Here is a 23,428-nt window from a genome sequence, read left to right on the forward strand (position 1 = left end):
TACAACAGCCTGACATTAGTGTTCAAATTAATATCAATTTAATATCAAACCAGCCAGGACCCAGAGCAGAAAGCAGCCTCCTGGATAATTCCTCTGTGGTTTTCAGGCACACTGCTAATAACTTCATTATCCATTTGGCATATACAATTAACTCATTACTGATTGAATAAGTAAAATCCAGGGTAAAACTCCAATTAGGCACAGCAGATAAAAGCAGTACAGCAGGTACAGGATCCTTGGCCTTATCTTGCACATGAGAGCATTAATCAATACAGCACGGGTGCTTATGATCACCTCATTTCAGCCGTGCTGTAGGAACTTCTCCCAGCTTTGTAAACCTCATGCAATTCCAAAATTGGCTCTGCAATTACCACAGGCAGAGCTCTCCACTTCCTGAATGCCCTGGTTGTCTCTGGAATGCAGGTTAGACCTGCAAAGGCACCAAAACCACCAATGTTGTGAAGGATGAAAGTTTGACAAGAAAGTCTCACAGATATGTATGCTTAGCAGAAAGATTTCTGAATATAGAATCTGAAGAAGGAATAGAGATGGAAGGAAGTTTTTATATAGAAGAAAAGAATTGGCGAGCCAGTCTTACTGATTAACCAAGGAGGCAAAGGGTGTGTTAGTTAGAAGGGGGTTTTATGACTTAGAGCAAAAGATAAACCCACCTCAAACAAGATGTTTTTACCAAGCCAAAAAATAGCACAGGCAAACAAGTCAGCAGATCTTGCAAGTAAAAAAAAGGTCTCAGAATTTTCCACTGCAAGAAAACTGAAAAACAACTTCTAGCTTCAACTGTAATGTACTAACTTGTAGTGATTGGAGAATACTAACATGAATATGGTAATTGTTGTAGTTATGATAGGCTATAGGTAAAAGTTAAGGTATAGATTGTATTAAGACGCTCAGCAAAGTATATAATGCATTTGTAACCTAAGCTAAGGGTCTCCAGGCCTGCCTGCAGCTGAAGCTGACAGCTGTAGGCACAGGCTCTGTCGCCCGCGACCCTGGACTGCTGTACCATCTTGGATACAATAAACTGCATTTTGAAGAGCAGCCTGGACTCCCGCACCTCTCATTTAGGCTCTTGCAGACCAAGAAGGCAGTGAAATAGGGCTGGAAATCGTGTGTGTTCAGTGATGCCAGAGGCTAAGGAGGGAAAGGCCCGGCGGTCTGGAGCTGCTGGGGTGCAGAACTGGGATGTGCCCGGCCCCGCGGTGAGTCAGCGGTCCCTGCTGCATCCCAGCCCTCCGGAGAGGCAGGGATCAAAGCCGGGAGTCAGCGCTGCGCTCTCCTCCTTCCAGACTCTGGCTGAGTCACCGCGTTATAAATTGCTGCTGCTCCCGAGGAGTCAGACACTGACAATTCACTCTTACCTGCTGTGCTTTTTCATCTCGTTTCTGATGTTTTTATTTTTTCCTCCCCCTGCCATGGTTTCTTTTCTTTGCCATCAGTGTTCCCTATTGTATCGGCTCCCAAGGATTTAAAAAGGGATGGAGAGCTAATGGCTGCTTTTGTAAGGCACATTTGTGAAGGTAAACACTCACATGGACTTCTGAGCCTTCCTCATACTCTGGCAGAGCTGCTGAAGAGTCCCAGAGTGAGTGCCTGTAGGAATGAAAAATTGGGACAATGCTATTCATGCTCAGAATGGAATGAAACAAAATCATTTCACTATCATCTGTTATATAGATCTCTGCTATCATCTGACATACAGTTCTCTGTACATCACAATAATGTGGGGACTCATTTTGGAGGGGGTTTGCAGAGACTGGAGGAATCTTTCTCCTGGGAGAAATCTGTTCTTGGTGATGGCACTCTTCCTTCTCCAGAAAGGAGAAGGAAATGGTAAAAAAAAAAAAAAAAAAAAAAAAAAAAAAAAAAAAAAAAAAGAGGAAGAGTCCAAAGTGAAAATAAAAGGCAGATGCGTGCAAGAAAAAGCACTAAGAATGGATCATGGACATGGTGGAACCAGTCCATGGTTGGACTGGATGATCCTGGAGGTCTTTTCCAACCTTAATCGTTCTGTGATGTCATTATTCAAAAAGTGACAACAACAACAACAACAAAAAACACTAGATGGGTGTCAAGGTCTTGGAGTAGCACCTTTGGGTGGAAATGGCACTGGGGAGGTCAGAAATATTGTTCTGATTTCATCAGTCATGGAAGGTGCCCACAGCCACAGCCACATCCACCTGCTGAGTGCCAGCCCACACCACAAAAACAGGAACTCCTGGTTTTGGGAGAAAAGCACTGCTACTGGTGTTTTTACTCTCTCACACAGACCAGGTCGCACTGCACTCCCCCAGCCTGGCAGCATCATGCTCCCATCTGGCAGGAGGCTGTTCCTCTCTTTCCATGCAGCCTTTATTCCAGACTCTCAGCCACACCTAAGTGCTCTCCAACCAGAGCACAGCCAAGTCCAGCTGCTTGGGAAATTGTCGCAACCACAATGAGAGGCTGGATCTTTCCATGATGAAAAATGGGTCCTCAGGTGCATCATCTCAAAGAGCAAATCTCCTGCTCAGGGGTGAGCAGTGGCTCCCTGGCCCAGTTAGAGAGGCTCCAGCTAAGCCCAGACAGAATTAAAGCCTGCTCTACAAGCAGCCAGCCCAGCAGCTGAGATAACCCTAATTTTCCTGTCTCTACCACAGGAAAATGACCATGGAATTGAATACGAATGAAGAGAAGCTGGATTCTTTAAAGAAACCATTTGGTTATGGTTTGCTCCTCTAGGAGTGATCCAAATACAGTGCTGAAGTTCTCTCCAGCATTCCTGTGACAGAGGTTTTCATTTTAACCAAAGGACTTGTCAGGAAAATTAATCCACAAACACCAGAGGTTTATGTCCAAAAAGGAGACAGCCAAGTCCTGTAATTTATTCAAATAAAAGGGATGGCCATGGGGCATTTCCCCTTGGGTCTCTCAAATTTTTCGAGGACACAGCATCCTTTTTATTCTAATTTTCCAGCTGCATGTCCCTCTCTCCCTATTGGGTGAGGTACTTGAGAGGTAGAGATTCCCTGAAACACCTAAGACCCCCTTCTAATGTATATCCCCCCTTTGTCTTTTCCTTGTGTCACTCAGTGGAATTCTTTATGAAATTTATGGTTCTTCTCATTGTTTCTTTCATCTCTCAGTATCCAATTTTATTTATTAGCAGACCTACAGTTTGTAAAGACTCATCCCTCATCCCATTTATCAATCAGTGGAATCCTTCCCATTGTTTCTTTTATCTCTCAGTATTTAGCTTTATTCAGCAGTAGATCCCAGTTTGTTTGTAAAGTCAAGTCCCTCATTCCTTTCAGAGTTAATATAAAAAGATAGGTCTCACACAAAAAATCCAGTTTTTTCAAAGCCCCAAATATAGGTGCAGGGATGACTGCACAAAACATTCTCAGTGGGGGTGCTGCAGCTGAGGGCACTGGGAGCTCTCAGGCTTTACTTCCCCTGCCTGGTCCCTTCTGGACACTCCTGCTCTGGATGTGACCTTGTGAAAGCACTGTTTGGGGAGAAGGGAAGGTAATCTGCTAGTAAATGTGAGTATTTGCTATGACTTATCATTTCTACCTGTTCATAAAAAGAATAGTTTTAAATTATGTAAGATGGGGTTAATAACTGTAAAGAACAAACCCCAAAACCTCAGAGGTATTTGTTCCATTTCATGGCTTCTCACCTCCAAACTTCTTGACCATATGGTTATGTAGAAAACTTGGTAAAATCAATACTCTAGCAACAAAATTGCTCAGCAGCAGGAAATCATTTGGCTCCTTAGGCCACTGGCATATGAGACAGGGTTTTGTGAATGTACTGTTAATATTCAGACAGGGAGGTAAGTCACTCAAAAATAAACACATTTACTCCAAAGACTTCTACAAACAATTCCAAATCTATTTTCATTTGCCCATTAGCAAGTACACTGTGAAGCTTCTGGCAAAGCATTGCCATTTGTTTTAGCTCATTATAATAGCTCATTAAAAATAGAAATAAAAAGCCTGGAATATCCAAGCTAACTTAATGGGAACAGGGGAAAACTTCAGTCCCCGCCATCAGCACTGCAGTTCTCCAAGTTTAATTGGAGCAAAATGAACTTGTGTCTTCCTACACTACAATTTACAGGTGAAAGCAAAATCCCTGTGTTTGAAATTGTCTGGCTACATGGCAAAGTGCTCTGCAGGGATAAAGCATCAGGAGTACTTCAAATTATCCAGACAAGGCCTGGTGGTGTCCACCCACCTCCTGCTTCAGCTGTGCTTTTGGGCAGCATCAGCTAATTTAATTCTCAGCCCCACAACCCTGCTTTGGTCTCTGTGCTTGGTGCTGGTTTGGGTGTGTTTGTCACAGGCTGGCTGAGGCTGAAGGAGCTGAGTGGGCAGCTGGTGTCACCTCCCTGCTCCAGCAGGGCCATCCCAGAGCACAGGGCACAGCATGGTGTGCACACAGCTCTGCCACAGCCCCAGGGAGGAGAGCCCCCAGGCTGTGTGGGCAATGTGCTCAGGGCTGGGCACTGCCCAGGGAAGAAGCTGTGCCTCCTGGGCAGGGCAATTGCTGGGCTCAGGCCCTGCCCGTGGCTCTGGTGCCATTGCTGGGCCCCGGAGCAGAGCCTGGGCCCTGCTCTGCCCCTCCTGCAGCCAGGGACAGCCAGGCCTGAGGGCCCCTCTCAGCTGGGGCTCCTCTCCAGCCTGAGCAGCCCCGGCTCCCGCAGCCTTTCCTCATAAAAGACAAAATCAGGGTCTCAGGGCAAGCACCAGCGTGGTTGGAACCTCAACAGGGTCACAGAATCACTGGGTTGGGTTGCAAGAGACCTCCAAGATCATAGACTCCAACCCAGCCCCAACAGCTCAACTAAACCCTGGCACCCAGTGCCACATCCAGTCTATTTTAAACACATCCAGGGATGGTGACTCCACCACCTCCCTGGGCCAACCAGTCCAGAACTTTACCAGCCTTTCTGTAAAAAACTTTTTTCTAATATCCAACCTTTGTTTCCCTTGGCACAGCTTGAGACTGTGTCCCCTGGTTCTGTCAGTGCTGCCTGGAGAAGAGCCCAGCCCCAGCTGAGCACAGCCACCTTTCAGGAGCTGTACAGAGTGATAAGGTCACCCCTGAGTCTCCTTTTCTCCAGGCTGAGCACCCCCAGCTCCCTCGGTGTTTCCTCTCAGGGTTTGTGTTCCCAGCCCCTCTCCAGCCCCTCTGGACGCGCTCCAGCACCTCAACGTCCTTCCCAAACTGAGGGGCCAGAGCTGGACACAGCACTCCAGGTGTGGCCTCACCAGTGCCAGCCACAGGGGCAGAATGACCTCCCTGCTCCTGCTGGCCACACCATTCCTGACCCAGGCCAGGAGCCCTTGGCCTTCTTGGCCACCAGGGCACTCTGCTGGCTCATGTTCAGCCACTGTGGACCAGCACCCCCCAAGTCCCTTTCTGCCTGGCCACTGTCCAGCCATGTCCAGTCATGATCTGTGTTTCCAAGACACCACCAGAACTTTCATTCCTGATCCATGTTTGTTGAAAATCTTTGGAGAGATATTTAAGTATATCCACTCTGTGGGATATTCTTCATGTTTTTCCTTTCAGAAGAAAAGCAAGAGAATTTGATCATTGCCTGACTTTGGACTCAGCTCAGCTGAATTTGCCCTGATTTCAGACAGAAGTGGAATTTCCCGTCTCTCCCCAAACAAGCTAGATGTCCCTAAGAAACTGCATGTGCCCTGAAGTGGCTCTTAGGAGCTTTAACAGTGCTAAGGTGACTTTAAATCAATTCTGCTCAAGAGATTTTTTTCTTTTTAAATCAGTGCTCATTCTTAGTCTATTTTTCACCAACTAGAAAACAGAGGATAATTAAGAGAAAATATTGCCATAAATCAAAAAAAGAAGAAGAAAAAAAGAGAACAAACCTTGTACCTCAATGAAGGCACTTCACAATTTCAAACAACAAGAATTTAACTCAGTTACATTAAGACTTCTCTTCTTACTTAGCATTAAAATTGAAGATTTTTGACTGAACCAGAAACCCTGTACACACAGTTGTTGTTTTGCATGACTCCAGCACAAGCAGCTCCTCCTGCCCTTCTCAGACATGGGAGCCCAACCACACTTCAGGAGCAGCAGTATATTCACCTGAAACAATCTAGGAGGGGCAAGAAAGTGACACTGACCCAAAAAAAAAAAAAAAAAAAAAGCAGGAAATATAAATTGCACTCACACTGAAATTAAGATTCAACAGAATAATGGAATCATTCAGGATGAAAAGAACCACCAAGATTATCAGTTCTAATATTTGACTGAATACCACCAGGTCCACTCAGTTTCTGAAGAATTGTTGATTCAGATGAAACTGAGAAAATGTCAGTATCCAACAGTAAATGAATTTATTTTAAACCCTATTGTAAGAGAGAGAATTTGCTTTCCTTTTTAATGTCTCTCCCTGTTACCATTCAAATTTTCTTGTATAAGTCTTCTCTGAGGTCCTGCTGAAGTGCTGACAGGGACAAAAGGGACAGTCAGGAAGGAGGCAAAAGGCAAGAAGGGTTAAGTTGATGACAGAAGCATTGATGTCTATAAAAAAAAAGAACCTATAATTTATATTTCAGAGAATGTGATGGGTGAGACCAGTCTCATCCCAATGAGGCTTTATCCTGTTCAGCTGAGGAGTGGTTCTGCCTTCCTTTATCCCAAGCGTGCAAGGCACGAATTGAAATAGCTGCAGATCAGTTACATCTGTTCAGATAAAATGAAGATTTATCCTAAAACCAGTGCCAGGCATCACAGCAGAGTCTCCCAACAGGGCTGGCAAAAGCATGGAAAAGATCTTTCCAATAGCTCTTTGTCATCGTCAGCAGGAATGATGTCTTTACCTATTGTATTTTTCAAATGGTATCTGCTCATGTTTTGTTTTGGTCTCCTCTGCCTTTTAACTTTTGAAAAGCTCCTGGGAAGTCTGAAAGGGAAAAGGACAGAGAGCCTGTTGAAAGATATGTGAAAATAAGGTCCTGCACATCAATGTTTCCCACTGCCAAACACCATTTCAGCTGTGAAATGTCCTTCCAATGATCAGGTGCAGATGGTGTAGGAGATTCCTGAAGCTGGAAATACAGAACACAGATGGATTGGTTGGATTTGTAGCTTGAGCAGTTTTTCATCTCTTGGAAGCTGGAGGAGTGGAGTTACCCCTTGGGTTGATATTCTACACCTGTAGAAACCCCAGGATATTTTAAATTCATTTTACATGAGCAGTACTTGAAATCTGATGGGTCTGTAAACCCATCTAACATCATATTCTAATTACATTATTAACACCCAAAGAACCAGATTTTGAGGAATTTCCGCATGGATAGAAGCTGAATAATCACAGTTTCATTTTACTTAATGCAATAAGTAAATAATAAACTCACAAATATGGCTATGAAGTAATCTCACTTCATCCCATGACCTCTTTGTCTCTTGGGCAATCCTTTAGTATATTCTTAGAAGGTTTTCCTTAAAACGGCTTCATCATCACCACGTTTGGCCATTTGTTGTGTTCATTTACTCCTTTGATGACAGAAGTCAAACTCTTTTCCTCACACTCTTAGGAGATTTTAGTGCCTTTTGAGAAATCTTGCACTGGTCCCAAAAAAGCAGAGTGGGAATCTTCATGGAATAAATTGCCTAACTCTTGACACATGCTTGGACCCCAACTCTTCATCTACACCATAATAAAATACAATTTATAGAACATTCCTGCTAGAAATAAGCTGATTTATTAAATACAGTACCACACATTATGTTATGAAAAGCACATTTAAGTGAAAAATGCTGATGTGAAAAAAGTAATTTTGTTTGCAAGTTTTCCTTGGAGTGAAACAAAAGTGTGCATGGAAATTATCCCAAGCAAATCTCTCAGCTCCATCCTTCTGATCATCTTGGTGTCTCCTCTGGATTTGCTCCAAAATGACCTTTTTTTCAGTTTTCTATAGTTGTTATGGCAACAGAAAGTAAAGAGGTCTCCTGTCTTTCTGGAGATAGACTGGATATGGCCTCTCATTTATTCCCCAGTTCCAAAGCCTCTGGAAGGTGACACTGTTGTGGAGGGGGTTGGTTCAGACCCTGCTGACATTATCCTGAAAAACTCATCTCTTTCCTTTCAGCTGGCCCTGGCTGCAGAGGTCACAGGTTTCTCTGGAGGACAGGAATGACACATTCAGTGTATTACTCAGGCAGGAATTGAATTACTGCTCTCCCAAGCTTGGCATTTGACTTGGCTGTCAAGTACACAACATCTAATAAAAGGCACTGGGCTGTTTCACTGTGCTGACTTGCAGCTCTCAGAGGCTGGAGGAGATGGGGTTGGCTTTGCCTTGATGTTCAGGAAGGAGGCTTGCCAATAATTTTGAACCAGATGAATAAACATGTGTTCTGTAAGGCTCTTTTTATACAAATTTAATAACGAGTTTCAGAGGTTGAGGTGAGAACAGGGGGAAGTTTGGATAAATAAAAGTGTAGGAATGTCCCAGGAGGGCCTAATGTGTATCTAGTAAATGTTCTATGCATTACAGCACTTCTTTTCTGACTGCAACAGCAGTTTCAAGGGAAGGGCTAGGAGGTGGTGGCTCAGTCCTGGCAGAAATTCCAGGCTACCTTTGGAATTAATTTCGGGTATGATCTCAATCCCTGTCTTACAGAATGACAGGCATGACGCAGAGCCTGGCATCACTCACTTGGGGAAGGAACAAAGCCCAGAACACACCCCAAATAACACAAAACCAGTCCAAGACAATGCTCCAGAAGGGTTTGAAGAGGCAGCTGAGTGTGAAGGTTTCATCCCAGAAAAGTCTGTGTCCCAGGGCAGGCAAATCCTGCAGAGGGACAGGCAGCAAAGGCAGCACTCTCACACTCACAAGCCATGAGCAGAGCAGGGCAAAGGGTTGTCCACCAGAGCAGCAAACCTGGAGCCTTGTGCAGGCACTGCCCAGAAAGGTGAAATGCTCCCATTTCTGCCTTCCAAAGTGTACAATTCCAGAATATCCCATTCAAAGTCTGCTGGGATGCCAGGAGAACAGGATGTTCTACCTCAGCTCCAGAGTGATTTGGAACAGCTGCAGCACAGAGCAGCCTGTGTTTAAGAACAAGAGAGTCCAATGAATGTTTTTGTAAGGACCCAAAGTTTGCAGTGACCATGGAGGATTCAGAAGCAGAGTCTTTACCCAGTCAGCACCATTTTATAAACAGTCACGTCTAAAGCAACACTGAATTAGCCACTGGTCCTTAAGGGTCAGAAGCACAGAATAAACTGAGGATCCTCCAAACAAAGAGTTTCATCTTCCCAGAACAGCAGTGTGGGAACAACACCTTGCCCATATCTCCAAAAAGATCTGCTAATGGGAAGATGGGGAATTATAGAGCACAAGGTTGTTCAGTAAGGCCACAGCACCATCCTACAGCTTCTCCTGAGGGACAGCTCCCATCTCTGCTCTGGAGCAGGGAAGGGCTGGAGCTGTGCCAGAGGAGATTCAGGTTGGATTTCAGGGAAAGTTCTTTCCCAGAGGGTGCTGGGCACTGCCCAGGCTCTCCAGGGAATGGGCACGGCCCCGAGGCTGCCAGAGCTCCGGGAGAGTTTGGACAAAGTTCTTAGGCATGGGATGGGATTGTTGGGATGTCTGGGCAGGACCAGGAGCTGGGGCCCTGTGAATCCCTTTCAATTCAGGATATTCCATGTTAATACGTGAACCTGCTTCTGCTCAGACCAAATTCCTAAAGATTTTGGAAGAAGTTTTGTCTAAACCAAGAACAAGGAGTGTGGGCAGTCATTGCTGTTGTGGTCAGAGCCAACCACTCAGAACCATGGACAAAATCCAGGTTCTTCAAAAGAAGAAATAAAGGAGGAAAAAAAAAAAACAAAAAAAAAACCACCACCAAACAAAACACAAAAAAACAACCAACAAACAAACCTAAAATTTCATTTTTCTCACTTCTCTGTATCAGATGCTTGCACATCTTGATTAGAATTCAGAATGACTCATATTCCATGGCCCTTCTAATCCCTAAAATACTACCACCACACAGAGTTGCTTGCAAAGATGCTCTAAGGCATAGTGAGCAAAATCCCTGATAGGACTTTTCGTCCTCTTTATTCAAATAAATTTTAATTCTTTTCCTTTTCAGACCTCCAGACTGATACAAAACAGCAGCCACTATTTAAATTAGGTGGTGATGGTGAGTTTCTGTGATGTACTGTCCATTATTTTAAATTAAACCCAGAAAAAGTGGACTCTTATCACAACTATTGAAAGTGGTTTTCCTTTCCTGTCGATTTACATCCAAATAACCAATTTATCAACCTTGCAAATGTCAACCTGCACTGAGGCAAGGAGGTGTGAAGTTCTTAAGCAGACACTGTCCTCAGGACTGAAAGGTCAGTGTGCATGTTATTTATTCTTCCTGGGGAAAGATTCTACTCTTAAGTCAGGGAAGGCTTTTATACTATCCACAGAAATAATAATGGAAGGCTTTAAGCAAGGAAAGACTGGCCCCAGCCTAAATTAAAAAAAGATTCTTCAAAAGGATTAATTTTTTTTTAACACACAGACAGAAATATATCCAGAGAATAAAATCAGGAATGGAAGAGCACTGTCCTCCAAGGAGTGACCAGGCACAAGCTCAGGTTTGGATTGTACTCCTCTGAAGGGAGTCAAAACTGACAAATCCACTCCGACTTCCACATGGGAATGTCTCTTACTGGCACCACTTTTCCACCAATTTTAAAAACCCTTAAAAACCATCCTCTCCTGGTTTTGTCTGGGATGGAGTTAAACCACAACACAAACTTTTATTTCTCTGTTTCACTCCACTTCTTGGAAACCCCAATAACCACCAATTTTTATAGTGAAGTCACATTATGGGAAAGGCAATCCTGCTGCCTGGCTGGCTCCCACTGCCATGATCAACAGTGCAACCCAACATTTTGTTCCTTATGGCATTGTTTTAGTGCAGAGAATTGAGATGGGATGGTGAAAATAAGGAAAATTTGTGGCTGGAGAGATCGAGCTCCAGGGTTAGTTGGGGAGACAGATGAAATAAGAAAACAGCACTGCACTAAAACACCATTTTTAATGTGCCAGAACCACTGCTTTGAGGGGAGGCACAGCAGCAATGCAGCTCCTGCAGCAAAATGTATCAAAGTAATCCTAATTTCTGAAGAATAAAACCATTATTGTTGTAACATAGGACAGTCTTGCCCTTAAGCTCCCTTGAACGTACTGGTTTGGTTTCTAACACAGCAGTACAAGGGAAGTCAGAGAGTACCTTAGAATCACTAAGGTTGGAAAAGACCTTTAAAATCATCAGATCCATCCATCAACCAGAACCACCATGACGCTCACCACTAAACAATGTCCTCGAGTGCCACATCCACACAGTTTATCAACACCTCCAGGGGTGGGCACTGCAAAGCTCCCTGGGCAGCCCCTGCCAAGGCCTGAGCACCCTTTCCATGCAGAAACTCCTGCTGCTGTCCAAGCTGAGCCTCCCCTGGCCCAGCCTGAGGCCCTTTCCCCTTCTCCTGTCCCTGTTCCCTGGCAGCACAGCCCGACCCCCCCTGGCTGTCCCCTCCTGGCAGGGAGTTGTGCAGAGTGTATATGTCTGATTCCCAGATCACCCAAACTGCCAGAAACCAGAGACCAAAAGGCACAGCCTTTTATTAAATCAAATCACTTCAATGATGCATCAGAGATTTCATAGAGACTATTTTTTTTAAATCAAGCCAGGTGAATTCACCAGACACAAGGTTTCACTAACAAGCTGAAGTTGTTTAAAATAATTTCTTCACACTGGTTTTTAGCATAAGAAAATGCAAAGCCTTCTCCCTCCTCTGTTAATTAATGTGAAGTTGCTGGTTTATGACACACTTTTGCCAGCAACTTCCCTCTTGCATCAAGCCCCTGTCAGGATGTTTATCAGGAAGCATTCATTTAATAACATGGGGTTCTAAATTGGTTCCTTTAATGACATTATTTTACCCATGGTGTGTGAGAGCTGGAACACAACATATATAGATATTTTCTTGGTAATGGGTAACTGAAAAGCTGGGATGCAAAAAACCAATCAATGCATTAAGGGAACAGAAAATAGAAACCACAGAATCACTCATGGTTTGGGCCGGAAGGGACCTTAAAGCACATCCAGTGCCACCCTTGCCATGGGCAGGGACACCTCCCCCTATCCCAGCTGCTCCAAACCCCATCCAGCCTGGCCTTGGGTACTTCCAGAGATCCAGGGCCTGCCTACCCTCCCAGGGAAGGATTCCCCCATACTGGGCTCTTTTATGGGATTGTCCAGACTCATGGGCAGCACCAGCACTTGGCCTTGTTAAACCTCATGAGATTCCCATGGGACACTTCCTGAGCTTGCCCAGGCCCCTCTGGATGGCCCTGTCCTTGAGCTGTGTCACTGTACCCCCAGCTCGGTGTCTCCTGCTCAGCTGCTGAGGGTGCTCTTGATTTCCCATGGATTTCATGTGGAAGGGGTTACATGACTGGATTTACAGCTCATGGTGGCAACCATGCCCTTGGGCTGAAGTGAGGAGATGGACAGCTCTGCAAGCAACACAACCAGGGATTTTTTTCTTTTTTGGAGAGGGGTAAAAGCTACACAAAGACTGAGAAGCTGCATTCCCATTTAAAAGAGGTCACCACATTTGCTAGGAAAACCATTATTTTTCTCTCCTCTCCCAAGGCTTCTGGTTCTCTGTGTCCAAAGCTAAAGTATTTCTCTCCTCAGAGCAGGACAGCAGCCACCTGGGACACACAGAGCTTCAGCACTTCCTTCTCACAGTTTTCCTCTGTTTCCCAACCAGCACAGTCTCCCTGTCAGTGTGAGGGGGTCTTTCCAAGGGAACACTGTCTTTGTTGATGCTTGGACATTAAAATTGTTCTGAGTCTTGTGGCTGGCTTCTTAAAATCAGCAATCCCCAAACACTTTTGATGTGTGGTTAGAAAAGCACTAGCCCTCTGTTGCCACTGAGGTCACCTGGGGCTTGGTAGGACACTGTGGGGGCCACTCTCTAAAGGAGAGTCTATCTTTGTTCATGCTACTCTGCCCAAAAAACTTCCTCTGTTAAAAAATAAATGAAAAGGTTGGACCAACTGGGAGGACTCCTTTTACCCATCTTTTATCACTTCATACACTCAAACACGTCCTTCTACATCCTCTCCTTTCACCTTTGTTTATCTTCCACACAGGCCAAAGAACTCCTGTGGGATGGAGCATCCCCAAACTAACTCTTGGACAGTACCAGGGAGAGAAAAATCACTGTTCAAACAACCAGTTCTGCAAAGTCTTTGCTCTTTCCTGGAGTCCTGACATTTCTTTTGTCCCAGAGGCTCTGACTCCCTCTCAGCTGATCCCACTCCATTCCTTCCAACCCACTGGGAATGCAGGGACTGTCTGTCTGCTGCTCTGAGTAATCCAGAACATGTTACACATCCCCTGCATTATTTATACTGGCTACTTACAAGTTGATTTTTATTTATTTAAAGTTTCCATCTGTAGGTTCTGGCTCCCTTTCAAAATCTCCCACTTTCCATCATGTTCTAATGGATATCTCTTCTCTGGGAACATCTGTCCTTAATGGGCCCTGCTAGATGTAACAGTGACACCATTTCCTATCTTATTGCATGTACACAGTTTTCTGTTTGTTTTTAAATCCCCACAATGTTACAGCTTCCTTTCATTGTGAAACAACAACAACAAAATTAAAAATTAGTTTCAAGTCCTGATGAGTTTTTGATTCCCAACAAAAATGTCAACACTGGGTTTGCAATGAGACCCCTCAGTGTAGGGAAATATTTTGCACTGCTTAATTTATTAAATTATTAAAACCAAGTTGGTGAAAATGTGGTGGCTCACATCACCAAGGGTCTCTTGTTAATTCCATTCTTTTAATCTGCTTCTTTCGTTCTTTCATCCAGCTCTTTTACAAGAGTCAGAGGTCTCCATCAGATTATTTCTGTAATTAAGATGCTTTAAAATGGCACTTTAGAATGCACTTGGAGATTCCCTGCATGTGTACTGTGTATGGCTCCAAATATTTTAGATCCTAACAGATCTAACCTCAGTGTCCTGAATAAAAATCCATCCTGCTGCATCCAAGTGCCACCATCCAGCCCTCTGAGAAAAGGATTTATCCATGTGGGGATGTCCACATAGCAGCAAGAAGGCCTCAGTAGGTTGTAGATAAGTGAAAGTCATTTGTTCTCAAGCTCCTACTGCTAGTGCTGCCTTTATCACATTATGATTGTTAGGAGATGAGCTGGAAAGGCTCCAAAATTGCAGAATATGAGGGGAAAAGGAGAGAAGGTGAGGGAAAGATATGACTGACACTGAATACATCCCATGAAAACATCCCTAAGACCAGACCCATCTGGTTATGGAGGAAGGGAAATATCCCAGAAATCAAGCAATCATCAAATCAAAAAAGTCTTCCGGGACTCCTGAGGCAACTTGTGGGGTCCCAGGGCAGAGGAATAATCAACCATGGCATTGCTGGGTAAGAGCAAACACAACTGACAGATCCCTCAGGTTGTTTTTCTTCAAAGCTTGGGGACACCTGCAAACTGGGGGCCCAGCTCTCACTCCTGGGAGCTGTTCCTGAGAACTGCAGGTGGGCCTACACTCAGAAATCTCATTCCTTCCCTAAAACCCTACCTGAAAAACATGGATTTGTGTCCCAGCTGTGCTTGGAAAGCTCTTCAGGAATTCCAGTCATCTCCCTGGTTAAGAGTTCTTTTCCCAATCTCCAGTTTAAACACACTCAAGACACACTCTAGCCCACCAGCCTTTCCAGCTGGATTATCAGCTTATATTCCCTTGCTGGTGTTTGAACATTCAATGTGTTAAAAACTGAACATCTCTATTTTGCAAGGAAAGGAATTGGACCCCGATCAGGGACGAGAGAAGGGGGCACACCAGGCCATGCCTTATCCTTCTCTCCACACTCCAAGTTTAAATAAACCTTCATCTGACCACAACCAACCCACCACTCACATATGAGTGAGCCTTGGACAACAGGACAAACTTGTCTACTCACCAGACACAGCCTGAAACCCCTTCCAGCAGTGTGGGATTTTTTAGGAGCAACATCACCAGTGGTTCCTCACTCCTCCCATTTTAAGCCCCAGGACAACCGACAAGCAGCCCCTCCACAGGGGAGTCCAACAAAACCAGAAATCCCTCCCTGACAGGAGCAGCCCCTAAGGAAGAGCAGAGATATTCACCCCATGGGACAATTTCCCTAAACTTCCAACTGACCCCAAAGACTTGCAGCTCATTTGCTTCCTTAACAAAAAGGATTTCTATTTTTTCAGGTCCTGCTGTGAAACTTCCAGAACTAAAGCTAACATGGAACAGGTTGCCTAGAGTATCTATAGCTGCCTCTGGATCCATAGAACGGTTCCAGGCCAGACCGGACAGGGTTTGGAGCAGCCTGGGATAGTGGAAGGTGTCCCAGCCCATGGCGGGGGGCCTTTCCAACCCAGGCCATTCTGGGATGATTCCTTGATGATGATTCTGGGAGGGGCATCTTTTGGACTTTAAAGCTCCTGGCTGGTGAGCGGCAATGCCCAGCTCAGCACGCATCACTTGTGGGTGGAATTTTTGTCTTCTTCCCTTTGCATCCACCTCTGGAGGATTTCACCTGCCACTGCCTTGCCCAGCAGTTAATTCTGCCTCAATCCTGCTGCAGTTTTCCAGAGTCAGTACTCAGCTCTAGTGCTCTGGAGGAAGCACCAGCAGCACACCCTGTGTCTTTCGCAGCTCATTTATCAGTTGAGTATCACAGGTTTGTGCAGATTCCTTGGAGACTGTGCTGCTGTCATCCTCTCACTCAGGAAACTGCTCAGTTACTCCAACCTTCTGTTTCCTATCTTTTGACCATTTTTTTCACTGATTTGTAGAGCATTCCTTTTCTTTCTCATCCTTTTGGCTTGAATCCCAAATCCTCAGAGGGTTGGACACAGCACAGCAAACTCATGATGATCTACTCCTGTTCCACTGATGAAGACCCATTTCGGGGCTCATTTGCTCCTTTTAACTATCATCTTGGTATCAGTCTGGGAATGCTACTCTGCAGGTGGGGTTGTGCTAAGATTTCCCATCCCTGGCAGTGCCCAAGGCCAGGTTGGACAGGGCGTGGAACAGCCTGGGACAGTGGAAGTTGTCCCTGCCCATGGCAGGGGCAGGGAAGGAACTAGAAGACCTCCCTCTGGAGCTCCCCTTGGGAGGGCTCTGCCTCCAGCTCTGTCTCAGAGGCTGAGCTGCTGCAGTTCCCCTACCCTAATGGAGGTTTCCTACCTCGAGGAACAAGACTGCTCACTTAGAGCCTGGAGATCCACCCTGGCTTGGTTCCATTTTTTGGTTTGTTTGGGGATTTTTGGAGAGGAGGAGGCAGATGGGCTGGTTCCATGAAAATCAGTTCCAAGGCTTCTACAATAACCTACTTCTTGCTAGTCTGGCACCTTCCTCCTACTCCCCAGGCAAGGTTGGCTTTACACCTGCACCGATTCACACTTGATGGAATCAGGTTCAGAACTTGATATTTTAGATCTAAAATTTTATTTATTCTGACTTTATAACATACCTAGGCTCTGAACTATTTGGAGGAAATGGCAGCTCTTGGAGGAACAGGTGTCCTGGCAAATTCTGGAGTTGTGAAAGCTTCAGCTATGTGCTACAACTAAACACTTTCCCTGAAAAAAAAGTTGAACTTCCATATGCTGAAACTCTTGTTTTGTTTATAGCAGCCCCCTGCTTTTAGTCCCTAACACAATGGCTTATGATTATTAAATTTTATGCTGCATTTGTTCTACTAATCCAGAAAGTCAACAAAATTCTTTTGTGTAATTCTTGTGCCCTTGACATCATTACAGGAGTTTCAAAACCTGCATCAAAGACCTTGTGCCAAGGTCACTTAAGGAGTATTAGGGAGGCCTCTACATGAAACCTGTCCCACAGGAATGCTTTTGCATTCCTGCACCTGGAGCTCACTTCATCCTGGTCCCAGTCCCCTCTTTTCCAAGCTCCTTATCTGCCTTAGCCAGCTCTTTATAATTCCTGTATTAATCTGCGCCATCTCCACTTTCAATAATAATTTCCTTTGGGTACTGCACTGAATAAATGCTGCCTATAAACCCAAAGAGCTTAAGCCCCCTGCATCTCTGTAGTGTGAGATGTTCACTGGCTCAGCAAAAAGAACCAACCTAGTACTCAGATCAAATCACCTGCTGAGCAAAATTTTCCCTTTTATCCCACTTCACACTCAGGACCTTCTGGATTACTCTTTGTTCCAAACCTGACCTAAGAAATCTGCTGATCTGCATGGGCTTTTCAGGATCCCCTTTTTCCCAGTATTCTCACACCAGAATGCATTATATTCCCAGATGGGAATAAACATTAAAGGTTTTTACTAGGGAGCAGATATAACTATTGAAAAAGTGATGGATTCGCTTTCTCCAAAGGAAGTCGCTAACAAAGCCAAGAGCTTTGCTGTGCTTTAGTCAAATAAATCACACACACTCAGCAACAACAACAAAAAAAAAAATTACAACTAAAAGGAGAATTGGAATTGAAGGATGATTTTCCAGCTTCTTCCTTTGACAGCAACATTAAACCAATGTGGATGTAGAAGGGAAATGGAAATCCTGCCCTGACAATTTCTTTGGCAAGAATTAGTTCCTGTCATTTGAGAACAAGTGTTTCATACTGCACATCAAGTTTTGAATCTTTACCTGATTTTTTCCTAGGAAACAAATAACTTTTTTCCATTGCAGTTTATGTTGGCACCCAAGTTCAGTGCCCAGAAAAAAGAACCTGCCACATTTCCTCCTACTACTCCTCCTCTCCTGCCACTCTGTTCAAAATCCCAGCCAGAATTCAAACACAACTTGAGGGGAGATAATCCTGGTCATGAGATGTGCATTCCCAACAAAACCAAGCCTCTTTTCCCTGTGGCCCAGCAGAGCTGCTGAGCCAGTTTCCGTCTTATGATTCCAATCAACAAATTCTCAGTGCCACAGAGTGTGCAGCAGCCAGCATTCCAGAGGGACACGTTCCCCCTCCTTTCCCCACCATGTTTTCAGAGTTAGTAATTTCAAAGGCATTCTCATGGTATGTCTGTACAGACATCCTAAAACATTCCTGAATTTAACACCAGAAAGCCAAAAGTTAAGGAATAAAATGAAACAAAAAATAACGTCATTTTCAGGAAGTGCAGGGGACAAATTGGCAAATGAAAACCATCTAGAGGTGAACTCAGCCTCAAGGAATACAGATTGTTAACAAATTATTCAGGAGAGAATTTTGGGAATGATTTCCAGCAAAAACATGCCCATATTAAAAGGGAATTATCACGGTACCTTAACTGCACTTCTCAGCCATAGCTGTGGAGATTATATGTTGATCACCTGGAAAATGTAAAATAGAAGATTAATGATATTGTTCATATCTTAACTACTGTTTAAGAAGAGCAACTAATCTGACACATTTTCCTTTATTTAAATAGTTTTCACTTCCCAAACAAACAGAGAAGAGCAGAACACACAGCTTTCAATATCAGCTGTTTTATTTCTGATAAAGGCAGGGCAGCTTCAAATAAGAAAAATAACAAGAAAACAATGCCTGAGGTTTTCATTAAAGTAGTTTACATATTTTCATGAAGGCTGTCAACTTGGAAACCAGGGAGAAATTCATAACAAGTTTTATCCTTCTAAAATATACACCCTAAACACATCAGGCACTTATCTGTAATTTGTTTTGAATCAAATATATCCTCCTCCCTTCCCCAAGATGAAATATTGAACAGGAAAATCTCTGACTGGCTCTTTCCAGCTCGTCTTTGCTTGTGAGTTATCCCAAGGATGGAGAACACAACTGGGGGGTTCAGGCTATTTTTGGGGCTACTTCTCCAGTGTTTATCCAACTGAGACTGTGCCATGGAGGAAATCAGGAAAATCCAGGAAGCATTTGGGCCTCCAGGCAAAGACTGGGTTGGAGGTTTCCCCTTTCTCCCAACACCAAAGAGAAACGCAGGACAGAGACCCCAGGGCTCCAAATGGGGAGAGAGAGACCCAGAATAGTGAGAGGCATCTTGAAACTTGTTACTGGGGTCTTGAAAATCAAATTGCTCATGGGCTGAGCTCACTTTACCTTCTGCTTTGGGGAAAATCCAGGTCCTTATAAACACATGTAATTCCTCCCCAATATCCCATCCAGCCCTGCCCTCTGGCAGTGGAAGCCATTCCCTCTGTCCTGTCTCTCCATGCCTTATCTCCAGTCCCTCTCCAGCTCTCCTGGAGCCCCTTTAGGCTCTGGAAGGGGCTCTGAGCTTCCCTGCAGGCTTTTCCTCTCCAGGTTGCTCAGCACAGAATCCATATTCCATTGGAATTCTCCAGCTCGCCATTCTCTCCAAGCAGAAACAGGGAGTTTTAGGCACACATAGTTTGCTTTGCAATAACCCAACAAAACTTGCTGCTTTGTTCTGAGGTGGAATAAATCCACACCACACTGGGCAGTGAGATTTAGGAGATAACTCCCAGCTTTGAAGGCTGATGGAAATTTGGGGAAATACGTGCACATTGTATGGACTTGCAACAAAATATTCCATAAGGGGAAACAACACATTATTTTCATAGCCTTCAGAATTTAACTGAGTAGAAATGGGTAAAGCTTCATTAACAAGACACCAGATGTGTGTGGGAGTGCATCACTCTTCCCAGGTCTGCTTGACCAAATAATTTATCTCTTCTATATATAAATACATATACAAAAAGAAAGAAGTACAACCAGACAAAAATAAGGCACAGACAGCATGCAGTTCATTACAGCAGATATTTGTATTTCTGAAGACATCCAATAGTTCTAATATAGTTTAAAAAACAAAAATAAACGTTTCCAGAATAAAAATATTTTGCTGAAACTTCCACCTGAAAGAATTCCTATTCTCTGCTTTAAAGTAAGCTGGAGAAGAGAAAGTTCCAGGGAGACCTCTAAGTCCTTGCCAGTGCCTAAAGGGGCTCCAGGAGAGCTGGAGAGGGACTGGGGACAAAGGATGGAGGGACAGGACACAGGAAATGGCTTCCCACTGTCAGGGGGCAGGGATGGATGGGATATTGGGAATTAGGAATTGTTCCCTGGCAGCGTGGGCAGGCCCTGGCACAGGGTGCCCAGAGCAGCTGTGGCTGCCCCTGGATCCCTGGCAGTGCCCAAGGCCAGGTTGGATGGGGCTTGAAGCAGCCTGGGATAGAGGAAGGTGTCCCTGACACTGCAGGAGGTGGGATTTAAGGTCCTTAAGGTTCCTTCCAAAATTCAGGATGGGAGGGAAGCTGCTCTGGGCTGTGTGAAACACAGGCACATTTTGCCAGCAGCATGGTCACCTCCTGGTTCCACATCTGAGCAAAAGACTTCCATATTCCACCCCTAAAAATCCACACTGCTGAGGCTGCAATTGCTTTGGCCAGAGAATTCCCAGTCCCTCAGGCATGGATGAGAGGTACTAAATTAATTCCACTGCCATGACAACAGAGTTTCCTCCTTGCTTTACTCAGAGATTAATGCCCATTGTCAGCAGCTTTTATGATAAATGATCGTCATTGTGAATTTTGGTAATGAAGATGCATCATGCTGTGTGTTGTTCACACACTGCAGAACACTTCTCCTCTAATCAGCAAGGGCTTGGAGTTCTGGAGATTGTTTTGCAGAAAAAAAAAAAATTGGCTGTTGGGATGGGAATTGGTTTTTATTTTAGTGCTGTAAATAGAGCCAGAGTCTTCAATTCTGAGTTTCCCTGGAAGGTGACGACAGAACTGTGGGCTGTGGCTGTTCCATCAACCTGGGCTTTGGTGTGAGAGGAGCAGGTGAAAGCAAGAACTGCTGGATCCATTTCATCCACACTGTCTATAATTTTGGGGCTCACATTGCATGTCACAGCCTCCCTGGGAAGGATCAGTCACCCCCCTGGGCTCTCACACCCCTGTTAGTGGGAGCAGAGCATTTGATACTGACTGGACATCAAACCTGCTTTAGTTTCCTCATTCACAAAACCACACAGAATTATTTTGACACAAAATGAAATAATAAGCACCAATGGCATTAGAATCATTGTGCGATATTGTGCTCAACATCTGCATGTTCCAGGCTGAAGTTAAATAATAACTTAATTTCTAATTGGTGACTGCATGAAAAAACAACTCCCATCATTAAATCTGAAGCATTATTTTGGTGTATTCTTAAGAGTCTCATTTTTGAAGGCAGCTTCTTAAGGACCATGGAGATGATTAAAGGGATGTAAAGGCTGGGAGATCTGGAAGTGTTCACCTGGAGAGGAGAGGGCTCCAGAGAGACCTCCAAGTCCATTCCAGGGCCTAAAGGGACTCCATGAGGGCTGGAGAGGGACTAGGGACAAGGGATGGAGGGACAGGACACAGGGAATGGCTTCCCACTGCCAGAGGGCAGGGATGGATGGGATATTGGGAATTAGGAATTGTTCCCTGGCAGGGTGGGCAGGCCCTGGCACAGGGTGCCCAGAGCAGCTGTGGCTGCCCCTGGATCACTGGAGGTGGCCAAGGCCAGGTTGGACCGGGCTTGGAGCAGTCTGGGATGGTGAAAGGTATCCCCTGCCCATGGCAGGGGTGGGGCTGGATGGGATTTAAGGTCTTTTCCAACCTAAAGCACCCTGGGATTCTGTGGGAAAAGCTCAAGTGGGTTCAAGATGCAGTTTAGCAGCTCCATGCTGGAAGTGTCCAAGGTCAGATTGGATAAGGCTTGGAACAGCCTGGAAGAGTGGAAGGTGTCCCTGCCCATGGAACTGGATGAGCTTTGATGTCCCTTCCAACCTCAACCATTCCATGATTACATGATTAAAATAGTGGGGTTATGAATTAGATTATGGGATTAGGGTGAGAGTTGGGGATAAGATTTAGGTTTAAAGTCAGGGCTCCAGGATTTTGGTGCTTACACCTCTCTAAAGAGGCCCTCAAAACTCCCTCCCAATCTGACCCTACCTGAACCCTCCTGACCTCCACAAGCACCATTAGTTGGAAATTTAGAAGAAGAGAAATTAACTTTGTTAATTTCTTGGCCCTGACCTATTTGTTTCTACCTGAAGTTTACCTTTTTCTCCCTAGCATGGCATTTCCACTTGGCCTCTTCTCCACCCAGAGAAGTAACACATGTAAATACTCAGAAATGTTAAAACCAGCATGAAGAGCAGTATTTCCTCAGCTAACCAAAGCAAATTCACATTTTTCATGCAGCAAGACTCCTTAATCTCTCCTGCAGCTTTGAAAATTACCCATTTTAATTAGGCCAGTGTTACCTGTAATGGTGCTTACAGTGTGTACATTTTCCTATTTTACCCCTAGCAAACTCCATCTCTGTACTTCTCTCAGTGGCTCACCCAGCATTTTGATGCAGAACTTCAGAAATTTTTATCCCTAACTCAAGAACTTAAAGAATACTGATCAGGCCTTGAAATATTCACAGAATCTGCTTTCTGCAAAGACAAATCTCTCCCATTTTTTGCTGCTTGCAAGGCACATTCATAAACCAGAATTGGTTGGGGTGAGAGCAGCAGAATTCCTTTGCTTTCAACATTTTTTCTCCTCATCTGCAGAAAAAAATAGGGTTTGGTTTTTCCTGAAAAGTGTGTAAAAAGTCTTCAGCAGAAAAAACACAAATGCAACTATATCCTCCAGAAATAACACAACTAATACTCATCTGTTCCAGGTCTGAGTTATAAATATACATTACAAATTTACTGGTAAATAGTCACTCAAATATACACAAATTTACTGGTTAAAAAAAGAAAAAAAATGTTTTGTTCCTAGACTCTCTTGGAAAAGAACCATCTCCCAAAAAGTCTCCATCAAACACTACAAATATGTAAAGGGTACCACCCTGGCATTTTTATTAAAAGTTTTCTTGTCAAATCAGAGCCATGAAAATCTGATTTACTGCCAACTTCTTTTGTGGAAAATCAACTCAGTCATGTTTTTCTTGGCAATGAGAAGTAAGCTTTAGTCAAAGTAAGATTTGTTTTAGCATTATTTCATGTTTTCTGAATACATTTCATATATATTTATGTCTGCCTCTGTTTCGACTCCATGGAAATGCTGCTCTCACCCAGCTGGTGGAACTTGCTTGGCTGCACATGGGAGCAGTGATTGAATTCCAAAATGAAAACCCAAGTTCTTATTTCTTTTTTGTGCTCTTTGCCACACAAACTCACAACTGCATCTGAAGTGTATTTAAAGAATTTACTGCTTATGATAAAATTAAACCTCCAAAGTAGTTTTTAAAAGACTTAGGGATCTTTTCCTAAGGGCAGTTGGTTCAAAACTCCACCTTGGAAAATGTTTGGTTTTAGGGATATCAAGCTGCTCAAAGTAGAGCCTGAGAA

The 23,428-nt window shown here is 44.3% G+C and overlaps 1 protein-coding gene across 1 annotated transcript in view; it reads right to left on the reverse strand.

Annotated features, from left to right (window-relative positions):
• PCDH15 (protocadherin related 15) overlaps nucleotides 1-23,428 on the reverse strand; it is a 651,760-nt gene that overhangs the window by 356,326 nt on the left and 272,006 nt on the right. Inside the window, exons 9-10 of the mRNA XM_064429942.1 lie at nucleotides 18,390-18,437; nucleotides 1,551-1,611 (exon numbers count right to left, since the gene is read on the reverse strand). The gene's annotated coding sequence lies outside the window, so the exon portion shown is untranslated. The remainder of the gene's footprint in view (nucleotides 1-1,550; nucleotides 1,612-18,389; nucleotides 18,438-23,428) is intronic.

This window comes from Passer domesticus, chromosome 8, assembly GCF_036417665.1.
Source record: "Passer domesticus isolate bPasDom1 chromosome 8, bPasDom1.hap1, whole genome shotgun sequence".
Lineage (NCBI taxonomy): Eukaryota > Metazoa > Chordata > Aves > Passeriformes > Passeridae > Passer > Passer domesticus.